Genomic DNA, 13232 nt, shown 5'->3' on the forward strand with positions numbered 1-13232 from the left:
GGTGCATGTCGTCGCATGGTGCATGTCGCATGTTTTCACATGTCGCCAGTCGTCGTATGGTGCATGTCGTCGCATGGTGCATGTCGTCGCATTGTGCATGTCATATGTTGCATGTCGCCGCATGGTGCATGTCGCCGCATGGTGCATGTCTTCACATGTCGCCAGTCGTCGCATGGTGCATGTCGTCGCTTGTCGTCGCATGGTGCATGTCGTTGCATGGTGCATGTTATCGCATGGCGCATGTCGTCACATGGTGCATGTCGTCGCATGTCACCGCATGGTGCATGTCGTTGCATGGTGCATGTCGTTGCATGGTGCATGTTGTCGCATGGTGCATGTTGCCGCATGGTGCATGTCGCATGTTGTCGCATGGTGCATGTTGTTGCATGGTGCATGTCGCTGCATGGTGTCGCATGGTGCATGTCGTCGCATGGTGCATGGCACATGTCGTCGCATGGTGCATGTCGTCGCATGGTGCATGTCGCATGTCACATGTTGCATGTCGTCGCATGCTGCATGTCATTGCATGTCGTATGTTGCATGTTGTCACATGTCGCATGTTGTTACATGTCACATGGTATGTGTTGTATGTATGTATGTACTGTATATGTGTATATTTTTTTTTTTTTTACATTCAACACATTAGCCGGATGATGGGACTACTACTGTCCCATCATTGGCTAATGTGTCACTCACTGTCACTGTAGCAGGCAGAGCCCGATGGGACTACAAGTCTGCACACAGAGACACACACACACACACACACACCCCAAAGACCCCCCCCAGCAGACCCAGCAAATACCGGCGCCGGCACGCAGAGCCCCGGCCCCCACATACCGGCGCCGGCACACAGAGCCCCGGCGTCGGCCCGCACAATCATCCCTGCCTAGCCCCGCCCACCCCCAGCACAGCCCCACAGGCAGCCACCAGCCCCGCCCACAGCCCAGTCACTCTTGATGAGTGACTGCTGACTGTGAGGCTGGCTCACGCCTGCTGCAGACGTCACGTCAATTTCCAGAGTCTGGAAATTGACGTGACGTCGGCGGAAATAAGCGGTGGCTGCAGCCTGGGGGTCACGTGACCCGGACTCAGCCGCCGGAATAGCGCCGCTCAGGCGAAAACGGCAACGGAAGGTAATTACACAATTCATCAGGGGCCCAGGGGGGATACATTGGGGGGTTAATTGAAAGTAGTGGACAACCCCTTTAACTCCAGGTATTTTCTTAAAGGAGTGGAAGAACCTGATGTTTCGCCTGTCCCAAAGAGGAGGGTTAATTGCAAGTGGCATTGTTACATCAATGAAACGGAGAGAGGAGCTACTATTACAAAATAACATTCTTTTGGCAGCTGTTTATGTAGACCCAATGCATCGGATAATTCTAGATGATCCACAGCTAACTAAAGGAAAAGAAGCTCTGTTTGAAATAGCAGTAAGGATGAAAGGGTTGCAGAACAGTCAGGAGGAACAAGAAGAATTTTGTCGTCCTGCCACATCTTCACCCTCATCAACTGATGAAGAATTTAATTTTGAAAAATATTTGGATCGCAAGGACCGTGCAAAGCTTTCCCGCATAGAAGAAGAGTCATCCCCATCAAAGAACACAGCCAGTACATTTCAGCAGAATTTTTCATGTGCACTAAAAGAAATTGAGAAATTTGACCGTTCATCAAAAATAAGAGCAACAAGCGATTCCTCTGTATCCTGACATTGTCAGAGATGTTGCCCGAGTGGTTACTGCTTTGCCACTAACCCATGTTAGTGTAGAGAGGTTGTTCTCTGCTCTCAAAATAATTAGATCAGATCTGAGGGCATCCATGAAGGAGGATCTGACAGAGGCAATACTTTTTCTGAGGACAAATTTATAGATTTCTTCTTATTAACTGCATGTGGTGAAATATGTGTGTATATATATATATATATATATATATATATATATATATATATATATATATATATATATATATATATATATATATATATATGTGTGTAGTGACATATGTCTAGGGTTATATGTGTGACTAATGATAATGTAACATCTATCCTGAAGGCAAGTCGCACCTAGGTGTTAATAGGTACTTCCTTGGGACAAGTAAGACCTCTGTCTCCAAATCTCACCAGGAGGCCTAGCTAGAGCCAAGAAGATAGGAACACTTGACACCTCCTAGTGCTTGGAGGGGAGATGTTAATTGCTTGGAGGTTAGCTATTCCTGGGAACCATCTCACAAGTGTCTCCAGAGGAAAATAATATATATTCATTAGTACAGCGGCCGTGCCCAATCAAACAGGCAGCAGTTATGATATTGGCCTGAGGGGCCGGTCTAGAAACCTGACCTCAGACCAAAGTTATAAATTTAGGCTGCAGACAGAGAATTGTGTTCACATGTGAGGGCAGCCTGAGAAGCTGTTGTGATCCAAACTACATTCATCCTACCCTCAGGGAGCAGAAGCAACTACCAGTTAGATAACTTCTGTAAGTTTCTCCTGTTTATTTTGATACTGTTTTGCATAAGTTGTATGTCTTTTTATTATCATATTTTTATACCTTTTCTTATTGTAAGCACTGAGATTTTTGTTATTAAAGTATAAAACTTTAACAAGTTGAACCTTGAATGTTCTAAGGAATCCATAGCCTAAAGGTGTGTGAGCCTTGTGAGTGATAGACATATTTTTATTAGTATTATTATTATTTTCCGGGACTCATCACCCGTGTATTCGATGAGTGGTGGCAGAGCGTATGAGCGGGTGTGTGGCCTGGGTCGGTGTGTGATTTATGCTCCCATTACAGCATAGGACAGAGGTTGAATGCTGGACTGAGAGTGGGGAGATAGATTAACCCTTGCAGGCACAACCCCAAGTCATGTGAGAGCAGGCACGTGACGAATTAGTGACACCACGGAGTAGGGATCCGTGACAATTGGTGGCAAGCGGTGGGATAGAATTATTTCTATTAGAGCATTAGTGCATGGTTTAAGCAATTATTCCCTGTACTAAAGAATTGGTATCCTTGCGAGGAGTGCACCAGTTCTTCAAGGTTCAACTCAGTGCTTACTTAGACATACTTGCAAACAGTTTCCCCTCCCCGTTTTTCTATTCTATCTTTTATTTGGCAAAGGCTGTACATCGATATGGCAGCCCAGTACAAGAAGCAGAGCAAAGAAGCTCTGACCGACCTCTGTGACCAGAGAGGAATAGAGACAGCCGACAGATCCAAGGAGCTGCTGATACGCGCCTTGGTCGAACAGGACATAGAGCAAAGTGCTGGAACATCTGGGCAAGGAGAGAGCCCACCTCAGAGAGACCCAGCAATGCCAGCTCTTGCACCGGAGATGCCTGATGGAAATGCCAGTGCTGAGGAGCCTATGGACTGTACTTTACAAATGGACTCACAACGTCTGGGAACAAGTGATCCCAATCTGCGCATGCAGCTGATTCTACAGTACCGACAGGCTGCAGACCGACAGGCTGAGAGAGAGGCTGCAGAACGCTGGGAGGAGAGAGCTTTCCAGCTTCAGATGGCTCAACTAGAGCAGGGTATCAGTCCTCAGATAACCCCCTCCCAGGACATAAATGCAAGGAGGCTACGTCTTGAAAACTTCCCTGTGATGGAGAAGGATACGGACTTAGATACTTTCCTGCGGGGATTTGAAAAAACCTGCAGGCAGTACCATCTACCCCGTGAGCAGTGGGCACAGTATCTCCAGGGTTGAGAGGCAAGGCCCTGGAAGTTTTTGCTGGCCTCCCACCAGAGCTAGACGCGAACTTTGAGGCCATAAAAGAGGCCCTGATCAGGAAAAACAACCTAACACCAGAAGTATATCGTAGAAAGTTCCGGAACCTACAACGTGGATCAACGGACAGCTATGCGGATGTTGTGAGCACCTTGAGGACCATGTTCCACCAATGGGTTAGGGGACTTTCTGTTAACAGTTTTGAGGACTTAACGGATCTTATGGTCAAGGATCAATTTCTTCACATGTGCCCCACGGATGTATGACAATTTGTATGTGATCGGGAGCCACAAACTGCGGATCAGGCTGCAAGGATCGCGGACTGCTATGTGGCTAACAGGATGCCTGGGGTGCGGAAGCCATCGGGATTCAGCTGGAGGGGAGGTAAGCCAAATGGGGACCCTTCTCCCTCTGCCGGCCGATCACCAGTGCTGTCCAAGCCCACCTTCTATGGGGCCCCGGGGAATAGACATTCTCTAGGCGAAGCACGCCGGTGCTTCTCCTGCAACAAAGTGGGACATCTTAGCGCTGTCTGCCCTGATAGGGAGAAACCCCCAACTGCCACCACAAAGCCGTCTGTGCCCTCACCGTCTGTCCTCTTTGTAGCCGGCTCTGATGCGAGGGCGAATGAGAACTGCCAATCTGTCACTGTTGGCAATAAAGTCACCATTGGTCTCAGAGACACTGGGGCAGAGGTGACCCTGGTGCGTCCAGCCATGATAACCCCAGCCGATATCATACCAGGAAAGACTATGTCTATAACCGGGATTGGAGGGGTCAGCCCTGCCTGCCCATGGCCCGTGTGTACCTGGACTGGGGAGCAGGGAAAGGACTGAGAGAAGTGGGAGTATCAGAGGCTATTCCCACCAATGTGTTGCTAGGCACGGACCTGGGGAGGATGGTGTCCCACTATGTTCCTCCCTTGCAAGTAAATGATGCAGAGAAGGTGGAAGAAGGAGACCCACCTGAGATCCCGTGCGAGGAGGGCAAATGTCCCAGTGCACAGGACTGTAATTACAGTGGGGCAAAAAAGTATTTAGTCATTCAGCAATACTGCAAGTTCCACCACTTAAAAAGATGAGAGGCGTCTGTAATTTACATCATAGGTAGACCTCAACTATGTGAGACAAACTGAGAAAAAAAATCCAGAAAATCACATTGTCTGTTTTTTTATCATTTTATTTGCATATTATGGTGGAAAATAAGTATTTGGTCAGAAACAAACAATGAAGATTTCTGGCTCTCACAGACCTGTAACTTCTTCTTTAAGAGTCTCCTCTTTCCTCCACTCATTACCTGTAGTAATGGCACCTGTTTAAACTTGTTATCAGTATAAAAAGACACCTGTGCACACCCTCAAGCAGTCTGACTCCAAACTCCACTATGGTGAAGACCAAAGAGCTGTCAAAGGACACCAGAAACAAAATTGTAGCCCTGCACCAGGCTGGGAAGACTGAATCTGCAATAGCCAACCAGCTTGGAGTGAAGAAATCAACAGTGGGAGCAATAATTAGAAAATGGAAGACATTCAAGACCACTGATAATCTCCCTCGATCTGGGGCTCCACGCAAAATCCCACCCCGTGGGGTCAGAATGATCACAAGAACGGTGAGCAAAAATCCCAGAACCACGCGGGGGGACCTAGTGAATGAGCTGCAGAGAGCTGGGACCAATGTAACAAGGCCTACCATAAGTAACACACTACGCCACCATGGACTCAGATCCTGCAGTGCCAGACGTGTCCCACTGCTTAAGCCAGTACATGTCCGGACCCGTCTGAAGTTTGCTAGAGAGCATTTGGATGATCCAGAGGAGTTTTGGGAGAATGTCCTATGGTCTGATGAAACCAAACTGGAACTGTTTGGTAGAAACACAACTTGTCGTGTTTGGAGGAAAAAGAATACTGAGTTGCATCCATCAAACACCATACCTACTGTAAAGCATGGTGGTGGAAACATCATGCTTTGGGGCTGTTTCTCTGCAAAGGGGCCAGGACAACTGATCCGGGTACATGAAAGAATGAATGGGGCCATGTATCATGAGATTTTGAGTGCAAACCTCCTTCCATCAGCAAGGGCATTGAAGATGAAACGTGGCTGGGTCTTTCAACATGAGAATGATCCAAAGCACACCGCCAGGGCAACGAAGGAGTGGCTTCGTAAGAAGCATTTCAAGGTCCTGGAGTGGGCTAGCCAGTCTCCAGATCTCAACCCTATAGAAAACCTTTGGAGGGAGTTGAAAGTCCGTGTTGCCAAGCGAAAAGCCAAAACCATCACTGCTCTAGAGGAGATCTGCATGGAGGAATGGGCCAACATACCAACAACAGTGTGTGGCAACCTTGTGAAGACTTACAGAAAACGTTTGACCTCTGTCATTGCCAACAAAGGATATATTACAAAGTATTGAGATGAAATTTTGTTTCTGACCAAATACTTATTTTCCACCATAATATGCAAATAAAATGATAAAAAAACAGACAATGTGATTTTCTGGATTTTTTTTTCTCAGTTTGTCTCCCATAGTTGAGGTCTACCTATGATGTAAATTACAGACGCCTCTCATCTTTTTAAGTGGTGGAACTTGCACTATTGCTGAATGACTAAATACTTTTTTGCCCCACTGTATGTGGCAGCTGTGACCTGGAGTCAGGCTGCGGCTCAGACTCAGGCCCAGAGATTAGAGGATGAGTGTCAGACAGAACTGCCAGGACAGGAGGCCCATACTGTGGTCCCGGAGCCTCCATACATGGCAGACCCACCAAAGTCCCTGATAACAGACATTGAAAACTCAGCTTCAGACCAGGGCCTGGCAGTCACACTAGGCCAGGACCTGCAGGCTGACCGTCAGAGCTTCCAGGAGGCTCTGCAGACAGATGTCAGTCTGGAGGAGCTCAGATGTCTTGCAGACCGACCCCCTGCTGCTTCTGACAAAGAGAGAGTATACTGGGACCAGGGCAGACTGTATACAGAGACTATCCCCACGGATACTACAGAAACTTGGGACTATGAACGGCGGCTGATCGTCCCTTATCCATTTAGGGAACAATTATTGAGAATTGCCTATGAAATTCCTTTGGCCGGACACCTTGGAATACAAAAGACTAAAGCTTGCCTGACACATAACTTCTATTGGCCCAAGATGGGGACAGATATTGCCCATTACTGCCGATCGTGAGTAGTTTGTCAGAGAGTTGAAAATTCTGGGAATATACAGAAACTTCCATTGATACCACTGCCTGCTGTGATCGATGAACCTTTCCAGCAATCCCTAGCAGCTCTGGCAAAAAGTACATTCTCACAGTGGTGGACTATGCTACACGATACCCGGAAGCTGTGGCACTATCCTCCATCCGAGCAGACAAAGTGGCGGATGCTTTACTGACTGTGTTACCTCGTGTGGGTTTCCCCAGGGAAATGTTGACCGATCAGGGAACCCAGTTCATGTCTGATCTGATGGAAAGCCTCTGTGAAAGAATACAAGTGCAGAATTTTGTGGCCAGCGCCTATCATCCCCAAACCAACGGACTCTGCGAGCGTTTCAATGGAACATTAAAACAAATGCTCAAAATGCTGGTGGAGACTGAAGGGAGAGACTGGGAGCGGTACCTCCCCCATTTGTTTGCCTACAGAGAGGTACCCCAGGCGTCTACTGGATTCTCCCCCTTTGAACTGGTTTATAGGAGGAGGGTCAGGGGGCCACTTGATTTGATTAAGGACTGTTGGGAGGACGACCCCAGAACTACTGGAGTCTCAGTGGTCGAATATGTACTGCGGCTCAGAGAGAGAATGCAAAAACTGAGCAACCTGGCCCATGAGAACGTGACGCAGGCCCAAATCAACCAGAAGGTCTGGTACGACCGTAATGCCAGACTAAGGGCCCACGAGGAAGGGCAGAAGGTTTGGGTGTTGGTCCTTATGATACAGAATAAATTGCAGGCCGCATGGGAGGGAACATATACTGTACATAAGCGGCTGAATGATGTTAATTATGTGGTGACACTAGATGAGCATGCAAAGCGTCAGAAAGTGTTTCATGTAAATATGTTGAAGGCTCATCATGCCAGGGAGGCCTGTGTCTTACCTGTCTGTAGCCTGCCTGAAGAGGGGAAGGCTGATCTGTTACTGGATGTGGGGGCCGGGACTCAGTACATGGAGTCCCTGGAGTCAGCAGAGTTTAACCCTGAGCTATCCCACAGTCAGAGGTCTGAGCTGATGGGGGCGCTCAGCGAGTTCACCGAAGTCTTCACAGGGGAGCCTGGGAGGACACACTTAGCAGCTCACCATGTGGACACTGGCAGGGCCGTATTTAGAGTTTCTGCTGCCCTAGGCACTTTTAGTGCTGCCTCCCCCTTTGGTGAGTATGACACTATCGGCAGTGACTTTGGCAAGAATCGCTGATGTGAAAGTCGCCTTTTGCAGCAGATCCGGCAGTTTTTCTGCATCTGCCGCGTAACGGATCACTTACGGCAACACTGCGTTTGGCCTCATTCATTCCCTATGGGATTTGCGGCACTTGCCATGATCTGGCAAATGCGGTACCATACCTCCCAACTTTTGAAGAAGGGAAGGAGGTACTACGTGCGCCGCAGCAAATTTTAGGCCACGCCTCTGACCACACCCATTTCACAACTAGTCCCACCCATATCCACGTCCCAACCACAGCCATTTAGCACTGCTGCTCACACGGTTTTATATACAATAACTATAAACAAAAAAATATGGCCACACATGATGCTCCATACTGTATAATGGCCACACATGATGCCCCATACTGTATAATGGCCACACATGATGCTCCATACTGTATAATGGCCACACAGTGCTCCATACTGTATAATGGCCACACAGTGCTACATACTGTATAATCGCCACACATGATGCTCCATAGTGTATAATGGCCACACATGATGCTCCATACTGTATAATGGCCACACATAGTGCTCCATACTGTATAATAGCCACACATGATGCTCCATACTGTATAATGGCCACACATAGTGCTCCATACTGTATAATGGCCACACATAGTGCTCCATACTGTATAATGGCCACACAGTTCTCCATACTGTATAATGATCCCACATGATGCTCAATACTGTATAATGGCCATTGGCCATACATGATGCTCCATACTGTATAACGGCCACACATGATGCTCTATACTGTATAACGGCCACACACAGTTCTCCATACTGTATAATGATCCCACATGATGCTCAATACTGTATAATGACCCCCCCCCCCCCCTGTATGCATGGCTCATCTCCCTCCCATCCCATATGCATGGCTCATATTCCCCCCCTGAATGCATGGCTCATATTACCCCCTGTATGCATGGCTCATATTACCCCCCTGTATGCATGGCTCATATTCCCCCCTGAATGCATGGCTCATATTCCCCCCCTGTATGCATGGCTCATATTCCCCCTCCTGTATGCATGGCTCATATTCCTCCCCCCCCCCCCCCCGAATGCATGGCTCATATTCTCCCCTCCTGTATGCATGGCTCATATTCCCCTCTCCTGTATGCATGGCTCATATTCCCCCCCCCCCGAATGCATGGCTTATCTCTCCACCCCCCCTCCCATCTTCCATGGCGCTCCGGCTTATGTCCTCCTTCATCCCCCCCGTCCCTCATACTTACCTGTTCCTCGCCGACATCCCTTTCGCTCTGTCCCGACTACCTGCGCAGCACCTTCTTCCTGCATAAGCGGTCAGGTGATACCGCTCATTAAGGTCATGACCTTAATGAGCGGTACCACGTGACCGCTCATTCAGGACGAGCTGTGTACGCCGAGACCAGGCATTGCTGGAGCAAGGTGAGTATCCTCTTCAAGGAGGGTGGGTGGGAGGCGGGCGGCCGGGGGGAGGGCGCGAGGGGGTTGGTCGGTCGGGAGGAGACCCAGGAAAAAAAACAAACAAAAAAACAAAAAAAACAAACCTTGCTCAGGTGCCACCCCCTGCATTGTCCCCGCCCTAGGCACATGCCCTCAAGTGCCTAATGGCAAATACAGCCCTGGACACTGGTACTAATCCCCCAGTACGGCAGTCTGCATACCGTGTGTCAGCAGAGGTGAAGGCACACATGAGGGAACAGGTAGAGGAGATGCTGAAACTCAAGGTGATACAAAAACCCCAGATTTCACTCGCAGGTTTGTAGTGCAGACAGATGCCAGCACCTATGGGCTAGGTGCAGTTCTCAGCCAGGTGAACCAACAAGGAGAGGAACACCCAATTCTGTACCTAAGCAGGAAACTCCTGCCCAGAGAAGTGGCTTATGCCACCATTGAAAAAGAATGTTTGGCAATTGTGTGGGCTCTGCAGAAGCTGCAACCATACTTCTATGGGCGCAACTTCACCGTGATCACAGATCATAACCTATTGAGTTGGCTCAACAGAGTAGTTGGGGACAATGGGAAATTGCTGAGATGGAGTTTGATACTTCAGCAATATGATTTCACAATTCAGCACAAGAAGGGAGTCGATCATGGCAATGCTGATGGCCTCTCTCGCCAAGATGGGGCAGAACCAGATACGTGCTCAGGAGCTGACCTGTAAGTCAACCCCCATGCACGTTCATAAGGAGGGAGGTGTGGTGAAATATGTATATATATATATATATATATATATATATATATATATATATATATATATATATATATATATATATATGTGTGTGTAGTGACATATATATAGGGTTATATGTGTGACTAGTGATAATGTAACATCTATCCTGAAGGCAAGTCGCACCTAGGTGTTAATAGGTACTTCCTTGGGACGAGTAAAGGTACCTTCACACTGAACGATATCGCTGGCGATCCGTGACGTTGCAGCGTCCTGGATAGCGATATCGTTGAGTTTGACACGCAGCAGCGATCAGGATCCTGCTGTGCCATCGTTGGTCGGAGCAGAAAGTCCAGAACTTTATTTCGTCGCTGGACTCCCGCAGACATCGCTGAATCGGCGTGTGTGACGCCGATTCAGCGATGTCTTCACTGGTAACCAGGGTAAACATCGGGTTACTAAGCGCAGGGCCGCGCTTAGTAACCCGATGTTTACCCTGGTTACCAGTGTAAATGTAAAAAAAACAAACACTACATACTTACATTCCGGTGTCTGTCCCCCGGCGCTGTGCTTTCTTGCACTGTCAGCGCCGGCCAGCCGTAAAGCAGATTACAGCGGTGACGTCACCGCTGTGCTTTCCGGCCGGCGCTCACAGTCAGTGCAGGAAAGCACAGCGCCGGGGAACAGACACCGGAATGTAAGTATGTAGTGTTTGTTTTTTTTTTACATTAGCACCGGTAACCAGGGTAAACATCGCGTTACTAAGCGCGGCCCTGCGCTTAGTAACCTGATGTTTACCCTGGTTATCCGGGGACCGGCATCGTTGGTCGCTGGAGAGCTGTCTGTGTAACAGCTCTCCAGCGACCACACAGCGACGCTGCAGCGATCTAGATCGTTGTCTAGATCGCTGCAGCGTCGCTAAATGTGACGGTACCTTAAGACCTCTGTCTCCAAATCTCACCAGGAGGCCTAGCTAGAGCCAAGAAGAAAGGAACACTTGACACCTCCTAGTGCTTGGAGGGGAGATGTTAATTGCTTGGAGGTTAGCTATTCCTGGGAACCATCTCACAAGTGTCTCCAGAGGAAAATAATATATATTCATTAGTAGAGCGGCCGTGCCCAATCAAACAGGCAGCAGTTATGATATTGGCCTGAGGGTATGTGCACACGTCAGGATTTCTTGCAGAAATTTCCTGAAGAAAACCGGAAATTTTCTGCAAGAAATCCGCATTTTTTTTTGCGGTTTTTTTTAGCATTTTGCAAGCGAAATCAGCTTGCAGAATGCTAAAGTTTTCCAAGCGATCTGTAGCATCGCTTGGAAAACTGACTGACAGGTTGGTCACACTTGTCAAACATAGTGTTTGACAAGTGTGACCAACTTTTTACTATAGATGCTGCCTATGCGGCATCAATAGTAAAAGATAGAATGTTTAAAAATAATAAAAAAAATAGTTATACTCACCTGCAGACAGCCGATCTCCTCAGCGGCGTCCGTTCCTATAGATGGTGTGTGTGTGCAGGACCTTCGATGACGTCGCAGTCACGTGAGCAGTCACATGAGCGGTCTCGCGACCAATCACAAGACCGCGACGTCATCGCAGGTCCTTCACACACAACATCTATAGGAACGGAAGCGGCAGCATGCACCTGAGAGGCGGGAAGACTCCGGGGGCCATCGAAGGTGAGTATATCACTATTTTTTTTTTTTTATCAATTATATGGTGCCCAGTCCGTGGAGGAGAGTATAAAACTTTAACAAGTTGAACCTTGAAGGTTCTAAGGAATCCATAGCCTAAAGGTGTGTGAGCCTTATGAGTGATAGACATTTTTATTAGTATTATTATTATTTTCCGGGACTCATCGCCCGTGTATTCGATGAATGGTGGCAGCGCGTATGAGCTGGTGTGTGGCCTGGGTCGGTGTGTGATTTATGCTCCCATTACAGCATAGGACAGAGTCTCCTCTCCTCCACCCTGGGTACCAACCGCACATGATCTGCTTACTTCCCGCATGGTGGGCATAGCCACATGCGGAAAGTAAGTAGAACAATGCATTCCTAGGTGTGCGGAATCCCAGCAATTCTGCAAATTTAATGAACATGTTGCTTTTTTTTCCGCGATGCGATTTTTTCGCGGAAAAAAATGCAACATTTGCTCAAGAAATGCGGAATACACTGTAAATAATAGGAGGCATATTTAAGCGTTTTTTTCGCGTTTTTATAGCGAAAAATACTGAACGTGTGCACATGGCCTGAGGGGCCGGTCTAGAAACCTGACCTCAGACCAAAGTTATAAAGTTAGGCTGCAGACAGAGAATTGTGTTCACATGTGAGGGCAGCCTGAGAAGCTGTTGTGATCCAATCTACATTCATCCTACCCTCAGGGAGCAGAAGCAACTACCAGTTAGATAACTTCTGTAAGTTTCTCCTGTTTATTTTGATACTGTTTTGCATAAGTTGTATGTCTTTTTATTATCATATTTTTATACCTTTTCTTATTGTAAGCACTGACCTTTTTGTTACTAAAGTATAAAACTTTAACAAGTTGAACCTTGAAGGTTCTAAGGAATCCATAGCCTAAAGGTGTGTGAGCCTTGTGAGTGATAGACATATTTTTATTAGTATTATTATTATTTTCCGGGACTCATCGCCCGTGTATTCGATGAGTGGTGGCAGCGCGTATGAGCTGGTGTGTGGCCTAGGTCGGTGTGTGATTTATGCTCCCATTACAGCATAGGACAGAGGTTGAATGCTGGACTGAGAGTGGGGAGATAGATTAACCCTTGCAGGCACAACCCCAAGTCACGTGTGAGAGCAGGCACGTGACGAATTAGTGACACCACGGAGTAGGGATCCGTGATACTGCATAACAGTGTTTATTGCATATTTACTTACAAGAATTTAGAAAAGTTTATAAAAGTTATTTGCTATATTCTAATTGT

The 13232-nt window shown here is 47.6% G+C and overlaps 1 protein-coding gene across 1 annotated transcript in view; it reads right to left on the reverse strand.

Annotated features, from left to right (window-relative positions):
* Nucleotides 1–13232, reverse strand: part of DDI2 (DDI proteasomal shuttling factor 2) — a 48783-nt gene that overhangs the window by 34540 nt on the left and 1011 nt on the right. The window lies entirely within an intron of this gene.

Source organism: Ranitomeya variabilis, chromosome 4 (assembly GCF_051348905.1).
Source record: "Ranitomeya variabilis isolate aRanVar5 chromosome 4, aRanVar5.hap1, whole genome shotgun sequence".
Lineage (NCBI taxonomy): Eukaryota > Metazoa > Chordata > Amphibia > Anura > Dendrobatidae > Ranitomeya > Ranitomeya variabilis.